The sequence below is a fragment of the Typopeltis vanoorti genome, chromosome 2 (genome assembly GCF_054136105.1).
Source record: "Typopeltis vanoorti isolate ZY-2024b chromosome 2, IOZ_Tvanoo_1.0, whole genome shotgun sequence".
Classification (NCBI taxonomy): Eukaryota; Metazoa; Arthropoda; class Arachnida; order Uropygi; family Thelyphonidae; genus Typopeltis; species Typopeltis vanoorti.
Genome location: NC_143550.1, coordinates 22,789,835 through 22,802,600, shown reverse-complemented (window position 1 = coordinate 22,802,600; position 12,766 = coordinate 22,789,835). Strand labels below are relative to the sequence as shown.

At 38.9% G+C, this 12,766-nt stretch overlaps 1 protein-coding gene across 3 annotated transcripts in view; it reads left to right on the top strand.

Moving 5' to 3' along the window:
* The window catches only part of LOC150108872 (uncharacterized), a 222,416-nt gene that overhangs the window by 206,104 nt on the left and 3,546 nt on the right, over window positions 1–12,766 (top strand). The window lies entirely within an intron of this gene.

Sequence of the window (12,766 nt, the reverse complement as noted above, 5' to 3'; positions counted from 1 at the left end):
ACTTTTTCTATAAATACGATTCTGAATTACTTTCAAAAATATTTTTAATGTTTGGCTCATTAGACTAAGAAGTCGGAAGTCACCACAGGAATTCACTTTGGGTTTCTTTGGGATAGTGATAAATGTAGATTTCAGCCAATCTGATGGAAATTCATCACTTTCATATATTTTATTAAATAGTTTTTCAAGAAGTTCGATGTTATCTGGTTCTATTAATTTTAAAAATTCTGTTTGCACGCCATCTGATCCACTGGCTTTTCCTGTTTTATTTGATCTTATAGCATTCTCTATTTCACATTTCATAATTGCTGGTCCTTGAATGTTATCTTTTATATTTATAGACTTCTGTCTAATATCATTGAAAAGTTCTGTTATATATTTTATCCAAATCTGTACTCGATTCTCTTCTTCTAGAACTATTTTTCCACTTTCATCTCTTTTCGGCACTGTTTGTTTTTTTTTCTGAGTTTTCTGGAAATTTCATTGATTTTCTTATACAGATTGAAATTATCATGTTTCTTCTGAAGCAGTTCAATCTCAGTACATAAATTTTTCATCCAATTTTCCTTGGCTTCTTTTATTTTTTTCTTGATGATGTTGTGTTTTTGTATATCTGGCTAGGTCTTTGTTTTTGTACATTCTTCTTGTACCAATAAGAAAGAATCTCATTTGTTATCCATTCCTGTTGTTTTACATTATTCACATAACCTACTTCTTCAATACTTGTTACGATGGCATTCTTTGAGCTATTCCAAAGAGATTCCACTTTTATTTTCTTCTATGTTAATCTGTTCTAATCGCAGCTATGTCTTGGCACTTATATTTATCTTCGGGTCTTTTAGTTTTTCTACATCAATTTTCTTTTTCTTCTTTTGTGATTTTTTAGTTTATTTTAATCTAAGACGTATTTCTGCAACTATGGTATTGTGGTCTGATGAGATATCTGCTCCAGGATAAGTCTTTGCACTCTTTATACTACTGTGGAATCTTTTATTTATCAGTATGTAATAAGTTTGATTTCTGACAATGTTATGTCGGTTATCTTGAGGCGATTTTCAAGTGTACAGTCTTCTGAGTGGAAGTTTTAACCAGGTATTTGCTATTGCTAGATCTTCTTCCTGACAGAACTGGACAAGGCGATCTCCTCTGTCATTTTTGGTGCCTAAGCCATGTTCTCCAACAATATCTCCATCACCACCTCTGCCTACTTTTGCATTGAAGCCACCCATCATTATATCATGTTTCTTTGTTAGGTTTTTAATCTCTTTTAAGTGTTCATAAAACTCGTCATCTTCTTCACTTTTGTCAGCTGCGGGTGCATAAGCTTGGATGATATTTATGTTAACAGGGTTTCCCTTAAGTTATAACAGCATTACTCTTTCAGAAAATGGGATCCAATTTATTACTGATTTAGTGATTTCTTCATCCTATTACAGCTACAACATGTCGATGTTTGTTCTCATCATTCCCAGAGTAATACATTGTCATATTATCTTGTTGACACTTTTCAGATCCTGGCCATCCTGTCTCGTAAATTCCCAAAATCCGGATGCCCAGCCTCTTCATTTCTCTTGTGGCATTTCTTAATTTGCCAGCTTCATATAGAGTTCTGACATTCCAAGTTGCGATTTTAAAAGTGGAACACCATTTTGAGCCCGGCGATTCTTTGCACCCCTGTCCCATTTAAGGGACGCTGGGAACTAGGGGCCAATTGTAAGAGTTTGCTCGCCATGGTGGTTGTTCTGGAGATAAGGTAAAGCAGTAGTTTCTCCATTTGCTTTCTGCTCTGCAGTATTACAGATATACACAACATAATCATATTGCCATCTGCAAATCTATGATCACAAGCTTTTCTGTCATCATTTAGCTTCAACCTTGTGTCAGTACTGACAATGCTGCTTTCCATTGTCAGGGGCAGTGGCTCCAGCAGGTGCTTATTTAATGGCGGCACTACTTGCCATGTCACCGAGTTGTCATGTTGTCATTGGGCTTTGTGAGGTTTTTAGTGAGACAGAGTTGCCACTTCTGCCCCCCCCCGCGTCCTGATAGCTCAGCCACTGTTGGTCGATGGCTGTTTATTCGCCAGATTTCTCTGCAGATTCCACTAAATAGTTATTATAACCAGTCAAAGCTTTCAGCAGCTCAGCCGGAATATTATCACACCCCAGGGAATTTATTATTAGTAAGATTCTTAATTATGTGTTGTATCTCCTTTCTAGTCAGTAGAGTGGTTTCTGTTGCTATGTTTAACTTAAGATGTTGTGAAACATCTATCATGTTACCATTATCATCATCATAGTGATCTGATAAGTACTCCACCCATTTTCCATTTATCTTTTCCCTTATCAATGATTATGTTCCCATCTTTGCCCTTGATGTTATTAGACTGTGTAGATTTTGCTTTTCCATTAAGTTCTTTCACTTTCAGAAATGATTCTCTGGTTTTGTTCTTATTTTGTAATTCTTCAATCTCAGTGCACTGCCTATTTATCCAGTTTTCTTTCAATCTCCTGCATAACTGTTTGATTCTTTTATCCAATATAATAAATTTAGTTTAATCCTTTATCCAAGTGTGAGCAAACAAAGTTTGCGCCTGAAAGTATCTTCAGGACTGAGGTAAGGTCACACCAGGGCAACTCATTGCAAAGGTGGAGCAAGCTACCAATACTCCTGTCTCAGTATCTCCTATAATGCAAAACACATCTCCTTGCGGATATGTCTAATGTTATGCATTAAGGGAAGGGCCACTACCCAGACTAGTTTTGACCTTTATTGAGGTCGAATGGGAGTTCGTGTCTCTCATCATCAGCCTTTGGAGAATAAAGCATGCTGAGGGTCAGCGAACAGTAAGAGAGGAGAATAATGAAAGATAGAGTAGGACAGTAGGAGGTAAAAGAGGCCTCAGTCAACCTGTTTAGCCTTATATGGCTAATTGGTCTGTGACACATATTCTCAATTTATCTGTTAAAAAAAAAAGAAAATTTAACCATAAAAATTTTGACTAATAGTTCACTTATAAATTTATCCTTAATAATTTCGTCAGTTATCTATGAAGGAGATCCATTGACCTGTTTTGAGAACAATAATTTCAGTTAGAACTTTTTTTTTTTAAATTACATAAAAATCAAAGGACTTAAGGTCCAGTCAGTTGAACTGAAAGGAAACAAAATAAGGAACTTGCAAACCTGGTACCACTGGGACTTAGAATGGGGTAGAAGACTGGCCCGGGAGATGCCGCTCACAAGGAGCAGCACCGCCTCGCAGTAAGCCTTCGCAGCCCGGGTTCTCAGATCTACCCCCCTTATTTGGAATAAAGGAAACCGTGCCAGCGAAAGCTTTGTGGCGAGGAAGAACAGAGTGGTTGTTACTTTTCCTAGGGAGAGTTAGGTGGAGTTTTGGAGATACTAAAGAAATATACAGGGCTTGATGCGTCCCTGTATAAGAAAGCATATTTTCGGTGGTTTGCAGTATTTGTTCACAAATTTAAAGTCGCCTAGTAGATGTCTCTCTTGCGCAAGAAATTTAGGAAGGTAAAAAAAGAAACCTTTACTTATTCCTGCGTACATTAAATTTGCGTCCCGTACCTGGGATTTTTTCCGTACCTTCCAGATGTGATACTTTAAGACGTTAATTAAAAAAATGGCGAATTTTTGGGTCTTGTTCACTGGTGGCGGGAATTGCAGGTATATGACCTCTTCTAGTGATAGCATCGGGATTCCCAGTGCTGTGCTCAGTCTTTGCCAGACGCATTGGGCTGGTGGGCAAAAATAAAAGAAATGCTCCACCGTTTCCACGCCCCGGCAGACATCACAAAAGGGATCGCACGGACTGGGTACATATCTAGATTTAACCTGTTTCACCGGGAGCCGCCCATAAGCTATTCGCCAGGCCAGATCCCGATGAAAAGGCTGTCCCCAGCTATTCTTGATGTTTTTAAAGAGAATTTCATTGTTTGTCCCGAGGTTTGGTGTATCACGCCTGGAGAGTTGGGAGAAATCCCAGTATACTGCTTTCGGTTTGTGTGTGAGGATTTCTGTTCCTTTGTCTCTAAGTGCTGTGAGTGATTTTACTAGTGTGCGGTACCACTTGGGCACAACCCTTGCACGGGGTCCAGCATAGTCCGTGGTTCCAAAGAGGGGGAGGAAAAGTCCTATAAAATATCTAATTAGGAGGCCTGAAATATGGTTTGAGTTTAAGGCCTTCCGTACGGTTTTGAATGTATTTGCATAAAGCAAGCTTTTGAGATCAGGCAGAGCGTACCCCCCCTCTTCATGTTTTAGTTGCAGGTATTGTTTTTTAACCTCATGTTTTTTTTCATTCCAGAAGAAATCTATGAGTTTTTTGGATAATTGGTTTTCTTGTAGCAGTGTGATGCCTGTGATATTGATTGTGTGCATCAGCATTGGGGTAATGATTGTTTTTATCACTGTGGCTCTGCCATAAAAGGAGAAAAAGGTCGGTTTGAATAGACTTATCTTTTCCGTACTTATTTCCTGTAATTTTTTAACTGGTAAAGCTAGCGACTCAGAAAAGGGAACTCCTAGTATTGTTAGCGGCTGCGTATGCAGCGTTAAACCGTAGGGAAGTCCGGTGTTATGGAAATTTCCAAAATTTTTGATTTTGGTTTTTTGTGCATTAACTCGGAGACCACTGACTATGCTGAAGTTTTGCAGTATGTCAAGATAGATGCAGATAGACTCAGAGTCTCTGAGTGTGGCCACTACATCATCTGCATATGCTACTATTTTGCACTGTTTGGAAGCTTGGGGCAGTGGAATACCATTAATTGCAGGGGTGTTCTCTATTTTTTTGATGAGGGGTTCTAATGCTAGGGAAAAGAGAAGGGGGCTTAGTGGGCAGCCTTGCCTAACCCCTCTCTTTATACGGATTGGTTCTGTCAGAAACCCATTAATAGACAGTTGTGTCGAGGCCTCCGCATACATATGTTTAATTGTACGCCGAAGTCTCGGGCCTATGCCCACTTTTTTTAGGGTGTCCTGTAAGTACGTGTGGCTGACGCTGTCGAACGCTTTTTCCAGGTCGGTGGAGAGAAGTGCCAGGGGGTATTTTTTTTCCTTGGCCAGTCTGATTAGGTCTCTTAGCAGGAAGAGATTAAATTCCATAGATCTACCTGGGATTCCATAGACCTGTGAACTTGTTATTATGTTTTCTATTCCGCCCTTAATGCGTGTACAGATAATTTTTGCGAAAAGTTTATAGTCTAGGTTAGTTAAGGAGATGGGACGCCAGTTATTTGACAAAGTCCGATCTCGGTCTTTTTTGGGGATAAAGATTGTATAGCTCTTAGCAAATTCCTCGGGGATGTTTCCCGAAGTGAGGAATTCGTTAAAGATCTTTACTAGTGCTGGCAGTACAAGGTCCCAGATAGATCTATAGAATTCTATCCCCAGTCCGTCTGGCCCTGGGGTCTTTTTTGTCTTAATCGTTTTGCACATGGCTTTTATTTCAGCTGGAGTTATCGGCCTGTCATGCAGGGCGCTAAGATGCTCGGGAAAACGTTTGACGTCCCACTCACTGAAGTCATCCGTGCCCTGCTGGTCAGCGAAGATGCCGAGATACTGCTGGTGAAAGTGACGGAGTATTTCATGGGTTGAATTTAGAATCTGGCCTTTCTCCTCGATCCGGTAAATCGTTCTTTCATCGTTTGCTGCCACCCGTTGTTGATTGTAGAATGCGGCAGAGGGTGTTTCCAAATTTCTGAGATAGAGTCTCGTGCGAAAGTCGAGGTCATCGACTCTACTCTGCCGCTCTTGCTGCAGCTCTATTTCTACCTGTCTGATAAGATGTCCGCAGGGAACTCCGCTCCGTTCGCTTGACCGGTACCAGCCGAGTTCCCTGTACAGATCCCTCAGCCGTTTATGTTGTTGGTAGACCCTTTCGCGCCCACATTTTTGAAACAGTTCCTTAGCCTGCCACTTAAAGTGCAGCCAGTTTTCCCAGTCCCAGTTGATGTTTGTCCATTCATCACAGAGTTTCTGTAGCTGGTCGCTAAAAAGACTGGGAAAGGTAGGAGGAAGCCTCCAAGGACCTCTGGCTGTTTCCATAACCTCTGGGAGTGTAATTTTTAAAATGACCAATTTGTGGTCTGTTGACATGTTGTGTGCTGTGGTGTGACGTGTCCTTTGAACATACTGTTCCAAGTTTCGGGACACGTACACCCTATCTAGTCTCGTCGATATCTGGCCGCGGCACCACGTTGTTTCTACCTTCGATGGGTTATTCCTCCTCCAGACATCGACGAGATCAAAATTTACACAGCATCTTTTTAGAGCGGCGGTTCCGCCGGTTCCGGAGTTTGCGTTCCCGCCTACTTTGTCCAAACGTGTGTCTTCCACACAATTCCAGTCCCCGGCTACTATTAGGTGTTCTGCTCCCAAGAGGTAGTTTTCAAGGGCAGAGAAGAAACCGCTTCTGTGGTATGGGCTGTTCGGGGCGTATACTGCAACAAGCCGGATGGTACGGCCACCGTACTTCCAGTCTACCGTTATTAGACGTCCCATGGCGTCCTTCTGGACGTTGAAGAACCCCCCCGCGATTGGGGGGCGAATTAGTATCCCCACCCCTCGCGAGTGAGCATCCCCAAAGCACCAGTAGCTGGTAACTGGGTAGCTTCTCGAGAAGTTCTCCACGTCCCAATGCTTATAAAAATGGGTTTCTTGAATCAGGAGGATATTAATTTTGTACCTTAACATTAGCTTCCAGACAGTGCTTTGTGCGAAGGGGTTGCGTAAACCGTTGGTGTTTAAAGTGGCAATTTTAAAATCCATGTTGGTATTTGGAGGAAGGGGGGGGTGTTATCTGTTTGTTGCTCTACATGTTCCACCTGTGATTCACTATCGGAGCTGTTTGGAATATCCATAACGAGGTCGTTTTGAAATTCCATTTCTGTGATGCTATAAATGTCCGTGCTGCAGATATGTGAATGGGGTTCTGCAGGTTGGTCTGCTACTGGGGATAGGTTTCCTGTCTTTGTTACCACCTCCTCAAGGGGCTGGGTGCCTTCGCGTTGGCTTGTAGTTTGGATGTTGTCCATTTCATCTTCTGACGAGAGTAGGCTGCTTTGTTTAGCCTTTTTTGCCTCTTCTGTTTCTGCCTCTCTTGTGCGCTTTATTGGGGCACTGGTTGTTACGACTTCTTCCTCTTTGCTGCGGGTTTCGAAGTTGGCTGTTATTTCCTTGATGTGGCGGGTTGCCCTGGGTGTCTTACCCGTTACGAGTTTCATGGAGGTTGTGTTTTCTGCTAGTGTTTCTTTTTCGGTCTGTTGCCGGAGCTCTGGAAAATCGCTCCGTGATGATACCTCAGGTTTACCGAGGGGTATAGCCCTGATCAGTGTTATGGTCCCTCCAGCTGCTTCTGAGAGTGTTCTGTGTGAGCACGTGTCCACTTTATGGGTCAAGTCCCCACATTTAAGACAAGCTTCTGTGCAGTTTACTATTTTGTGCTCTGTTGATTTGCAATTTCTGCACTGTAGTTTTGGGCATTCTGCCCCTAGGTGACCCTCAGAGTTACATCGGAAACACAATCTTTTAACACCCGGGTAGTTAACCATGACCCTTGTTTGGCCCACTAAAATGAAGTTGGGAACTTCCTTTTTCATATCCATTTGTATTTCAACGTCGCCTGTTTTCCAGCCTTTGTAATCTGGATGTTCAAATGCTTTGATACTAATAATATCGCCCCATTGGCTAAAAAATTTCTTGACGTTGTCTTCATTCTCCAGGTATTCCAAGGGAAATCTAGTTATTCTTAAGGTTTTCCGTAAACTCCCTATTAAATAAGGTGTGATCGTTTGTCCCGCACAGGGGAAACCCTCTAATAATTTGCTTCTTGTTTGGTCATTTTTTACTACAATTTGGAATCTTTCTTTTGAGTACGGTGTGAAACCGTATATGTTTTCTGCCCCTACTGTATCAATTAGAGCTTTCACTAACGTCCGCTCATCTGGGAGCCGCTTGACTTCGATGCCAAGTGTTCTAGTTCTGGGTAAGAATAAAGGCATTGTTGGGGGAAGACCTAACTACTGGCTGTAGAAGGGGGGGGGGGTAAAGGAGAGCGAAGTCGGGGAACGCCCGGTGTCCCTCACAACAAGCGAAGAGATACCAGAAGGAATGGGTAAAAGAGCCAATAATAAGAAAAAAGGTCTTACCAACACTGAGGTACTTCTGCAGAAAATGAGCATGGAGCTCTCTCTTCGGGCCGCGGGAACTGGATCCTCTTTTGGACTAGTAGGCACAGGTGCTTTCTTCTTCGAACTGGAGCTCTCTTTCACGTCTTGGCGAATAATGCTGCAAATAGGTCTCTTCAGTGGGAGCCAGGCCCAAGTGAGAGCAAACAAAGTTTGCGCCTGAAAGTATCTTCAGGACTGAGGTAAGGTGGTACACACCAGGGCAACTCGTTGCAAAGGATAAAGGATTAAACTAAATTTATTATATTCTAACCAAGTGAAAAATAAACTTTCAACATCTTTCTCTAAATCCAGAGTAATATATTAAAAATGGGTGGCACACCATTTGGCAACTTCTATAGGTGGAGATGACCTGCGAATGCTTCTGGCTCCCACTGAAGAGACCTCAATAAAGGTCAAAACTAGTCTGGGTAGTGGCCCTTCCCTTAATGCATAACATTAGACATATCCGCAAGGAGATGTGTTTTGCATTATAGGAGATACTGAGACAGGAGTATTGGTAGCTTGCTCCACCTTTGCAACGAGTTGCCCTGGTGTGTACCACCTTACCTCAGTCCTGAAGATACTTTCAGGCGCAAACTTTGTTTGCTCACACTTGGATAAAGGATTAAACTAAATTTATTATATTCTAACCAAGTGAAAAATAAACTTTCAACATCTTTTATCCAATGTTTTATATCTTAATCTTTCTTCCTCTTTCACTCCTCTTTTTCATGTTCTTTTTTCATTGATAAGATCGATTACTTCTTGTGTAATGTATGGTTTTTTTCTTTATTTTTTCATGTTTATTGATGTCGTTTTTAGCAGATGTTATGATAGCTGCTTGTAGTTTATTTCACTGAGAGGGGTCTTGCAACTGTGCAAACAGCAGTTCTGAAACATCTTCATTATATTTTGATTTTAACTATTGGATTTTGCACTATCTGCAGATCCCATTTTAGGGGTTGTTTTCTTTTAATTTTTATTGTTTTCAGGCAAATATTCATTTCATTAAGACCAGTCTAGATCAGATCCACAGTCAGCACTTGGCATCACTTTTGAGTTCCGCATTCCATTAAAGATCACGATATAATCTAATCGATACTAACTTATTTATAAAAACAAAAAATTAACAGGTTCTTTCATTCTTCTTAACAAAGCACAGAATATATGTACTCAAGGCCTCAAAAAACTAGGTTTTTTGAGGTCTTGAGTCTGTTTTTGTGTTGGAGGAGGGGGTGATACTAAAAAATTGTAATTCAGTTCCATGACCACCAAAACTTCAGTATCTATAGGCCTTTTAACTAACACAAAAAATATAATTTACTATTAAAATGGCAGAAAAAGCATTCAGTTCATTTTTTACACACACCTTTCTTGGGCAGTATACTTTCTTGTCTGCTGAAAGAGTCCTGCAGACCACACTGTGCATCTAGACTGCTATAGAAATTTCTTATGAACAACAGGTTTCAGTCTAAATTGATGAATCTGTGTGTAAAATTAACCTTTAGATTTCTGCATGTTTTTTTTCCTTCCATATTTGTGTCAATGGATGTGGTGTTTGCACACCGCAGTGCATGGCCGAAAGAAGGACTTGGTTTCAAATCTAGTTGGCGACTAGAGGAAATTTTTGTAAGCCTTTTTTTTTTACCAGTTCCTGTGTCAGTCGATCTCTGGCATGGGGAAGTGGGCTTTTTCTCCCTGAAACTTGGGTTTTTCATCCCGTAAACTCAAGAAAATCAACCATAGAACCCATACTATTTCAGACATTAAATATATTGTTAGGGACCATGAAATGGCCACACCTGTTGAGCCGTCTCTTAACTGTGTGCTGCTTAATTAGTGATAGCCTTGGGCCTCAACTGGTAGCATATCTCTGATTGGCTACCAGTTGAGATGCCCACTCGGTCTCCGAAAGTTAGATAGGGCTAAAATGGCCTTGCCTACTCCTATACGGGAATAAAAACATGTTATCTGATTTTTTTTAAAACCTTTGCTTAAGTAAACCAGGTAATGAATTACTCTTATTAGTGAAATTCAGCTGAGGTTAAAATGATTGGTTAAAAAGCATTAAAATGATTAGTCCACACAATAGTAATAAATGCTCAGTTGTCCATAATGTTAAGCAAAATTTACAGGATTGAACTTTATTGTAAAAAAAATCACATTTTTGTATGAAAATTATTATAAAGAAAGGTGCCATTTAATTAATGCTTAAATTTATGGTACTTAAATTACAGTCTGGAATGATTCAATAATGGTAAATACAAGAAGAAAGAAGATAAAAAATTATAATGTTCATCCATTGCTTCATTAATTTTGATCTAGACCTGCAGTGAGTTATTTATTTAATGCAGACTAAAGAAAATTAAGGATCCCTGGTTTCTCTGTCCTAATCACACTGCTTCAATTTACATTGATTTGCATCTTACAAAGATTGTTAAGAGCACTACAAGCATTTCCTCCATATGTGAATTGGATCTCAAGCATATAATGATTAGTTATATACAAGTAACCTATAAATGATATTCTAGGCTGTTTTGAATATATTTCTTTTCCTCATGATTCTTTAAGTTTGAACTGGCTTACAAAAAAATACCATGTTTAGTCTTTAGATGACCCTTGTCCATCAATGTACTCAAGTATAAAAAGCTGACATCCACTCCCAATATGCAGATTATAGATTTGAATTCCATTGCTTCATTGTTGTTTCTGAATATCTTTAGTTGTAGCTAAAGATATTCAGTAGATATGGCTTAATTTTCTTCACTACTTGATTCTTTGGAACCTCCTGCACAACTCATTTCTTTGGCTTGGTCTTGAGAGCATGATTTCTACTTTATCTAGCCCTTAATTGTCGTAAACTAATAATTTAAAAAAAAAACAAAATCATGTCTTGTGTTTGTGTAAATAATGTGGTGAATTGTGGACTTAAAGCTATTAAAGGAAAGCATGTTAAAATGATGCCAGTTTGCTAACTTATGTTTTTATTTATTTATTTAATTATTCTCGATTAAAATTGCTAAAAGGTTGTCAGTGTATCATTTCATCTTTTATAGAACTCAAGGCAATTGAAATAATATATATTATTCTGGATGTTTCACTGTTTAATGCATTCCTTTTTCCACTATGGTCATAGATAAACTTAGCCACTCTATATTGTATAAACATTTTGAAAGTTTATTTTTCACTTGGTTAGACTATAATAAATTTAGTTTAATCCTTTATCCAAGTGTGAGCAAACAAAGTTTGCACTTGAAAGTATCTTCAGGACTGGGGTAAGGTAGTACAATGCCAGGCAACTCGTTGCAAAGGTGGAGCAAGATAACATCACTCCTATCTCAGTATCTCCCATAATGCAAAACACATCTCCTTGCAGATATGTATAATGTTATGCATTAAGGGAAGGGCCATTACCCAGACTAGTTTCGACCTTATTATCCTGAAGATACTTTCAGGCGCAAACTTTGTTTGCTCACACTTGGATAAAGGATTAAACTAAATTTATTATATGTATAAACATTGTTGCATAGTTCCAAAATCAAGGAAGAATGCTACATGCCATCCTACATTAAAATGAATTAATTTTGGTTTTCTTTTTTCTTTCTCCTTCTCTTGCTCATCTGGTCAGCTGTGACATATCAAGCTTGTCTTTCTGTTTTCTATCATTTCAAATGAAATCATGAGGGGGTTATAGCTGTATAAATTTTGATTATTTTACCAAAAAATTAGTTATTTTTGTCACCTTATCCTTTAAATAGAAGAAATATATAATTCATATATTTTCCAGCATCCTATTAATTATGGCAGTCATTTTTATTTGCTGAATCCTCAGAACTTTTACAATTTTGGAAAGTTTTTTAAAAGCTTATTTTCAGATTGTCCAATTTCTGATTTTTTTTTTTTATTATTATTTTTAAATTTTATTGCCATTTTAATGCTCAATGTGTGTATATTTTGATTTTCTTATTTGCATTTTCACACCAACAATTGTTTTAGCATGGTCACCTGCTTTAGGTGTTTTGAATGCTTTTTTTAATCCATTTTATGCTCTATGCTCTAGACCCTACACAAGTCTGATTTTTTTAATATATATATATATATATATATATGGATATCGATGCATACGTTACATATGTCCAAAATCATCTCCATTGATGCCTTTCTTCTATGAAGAAAAATCTCAGAATTTAAAATGGTTTACTTTGAAGCCCAAACAAGTTGTGGGCAATCAAATAAAGATTTGTAATTTTTTTGAGCTCTTGATAAGTGGCTATAAAGCAACATTAGTTCCATTGTGTCATTTTTATCTCTTGAACTTAGACTTTTGAAAATGAAGAAAGGCTCATTTTTTTTGCACTTTCAGTACTTATCAAGACCATTGCATAAAAATCAAAATAAACATACTTTCAACCCCCCCCCCCCCCATGTTTCATGAGAGTTAAAGGGTTTAAGATATGTTCTTTCTTGTGGTTCTATCAGTTGCTTTAATATCATTTTTGTTCTAGGCGTTTATCAGAACTTTTCAGCCCCCTCCGTCATATATTTAATTTCCTACATATGTTTGTAATATCAGCAAAC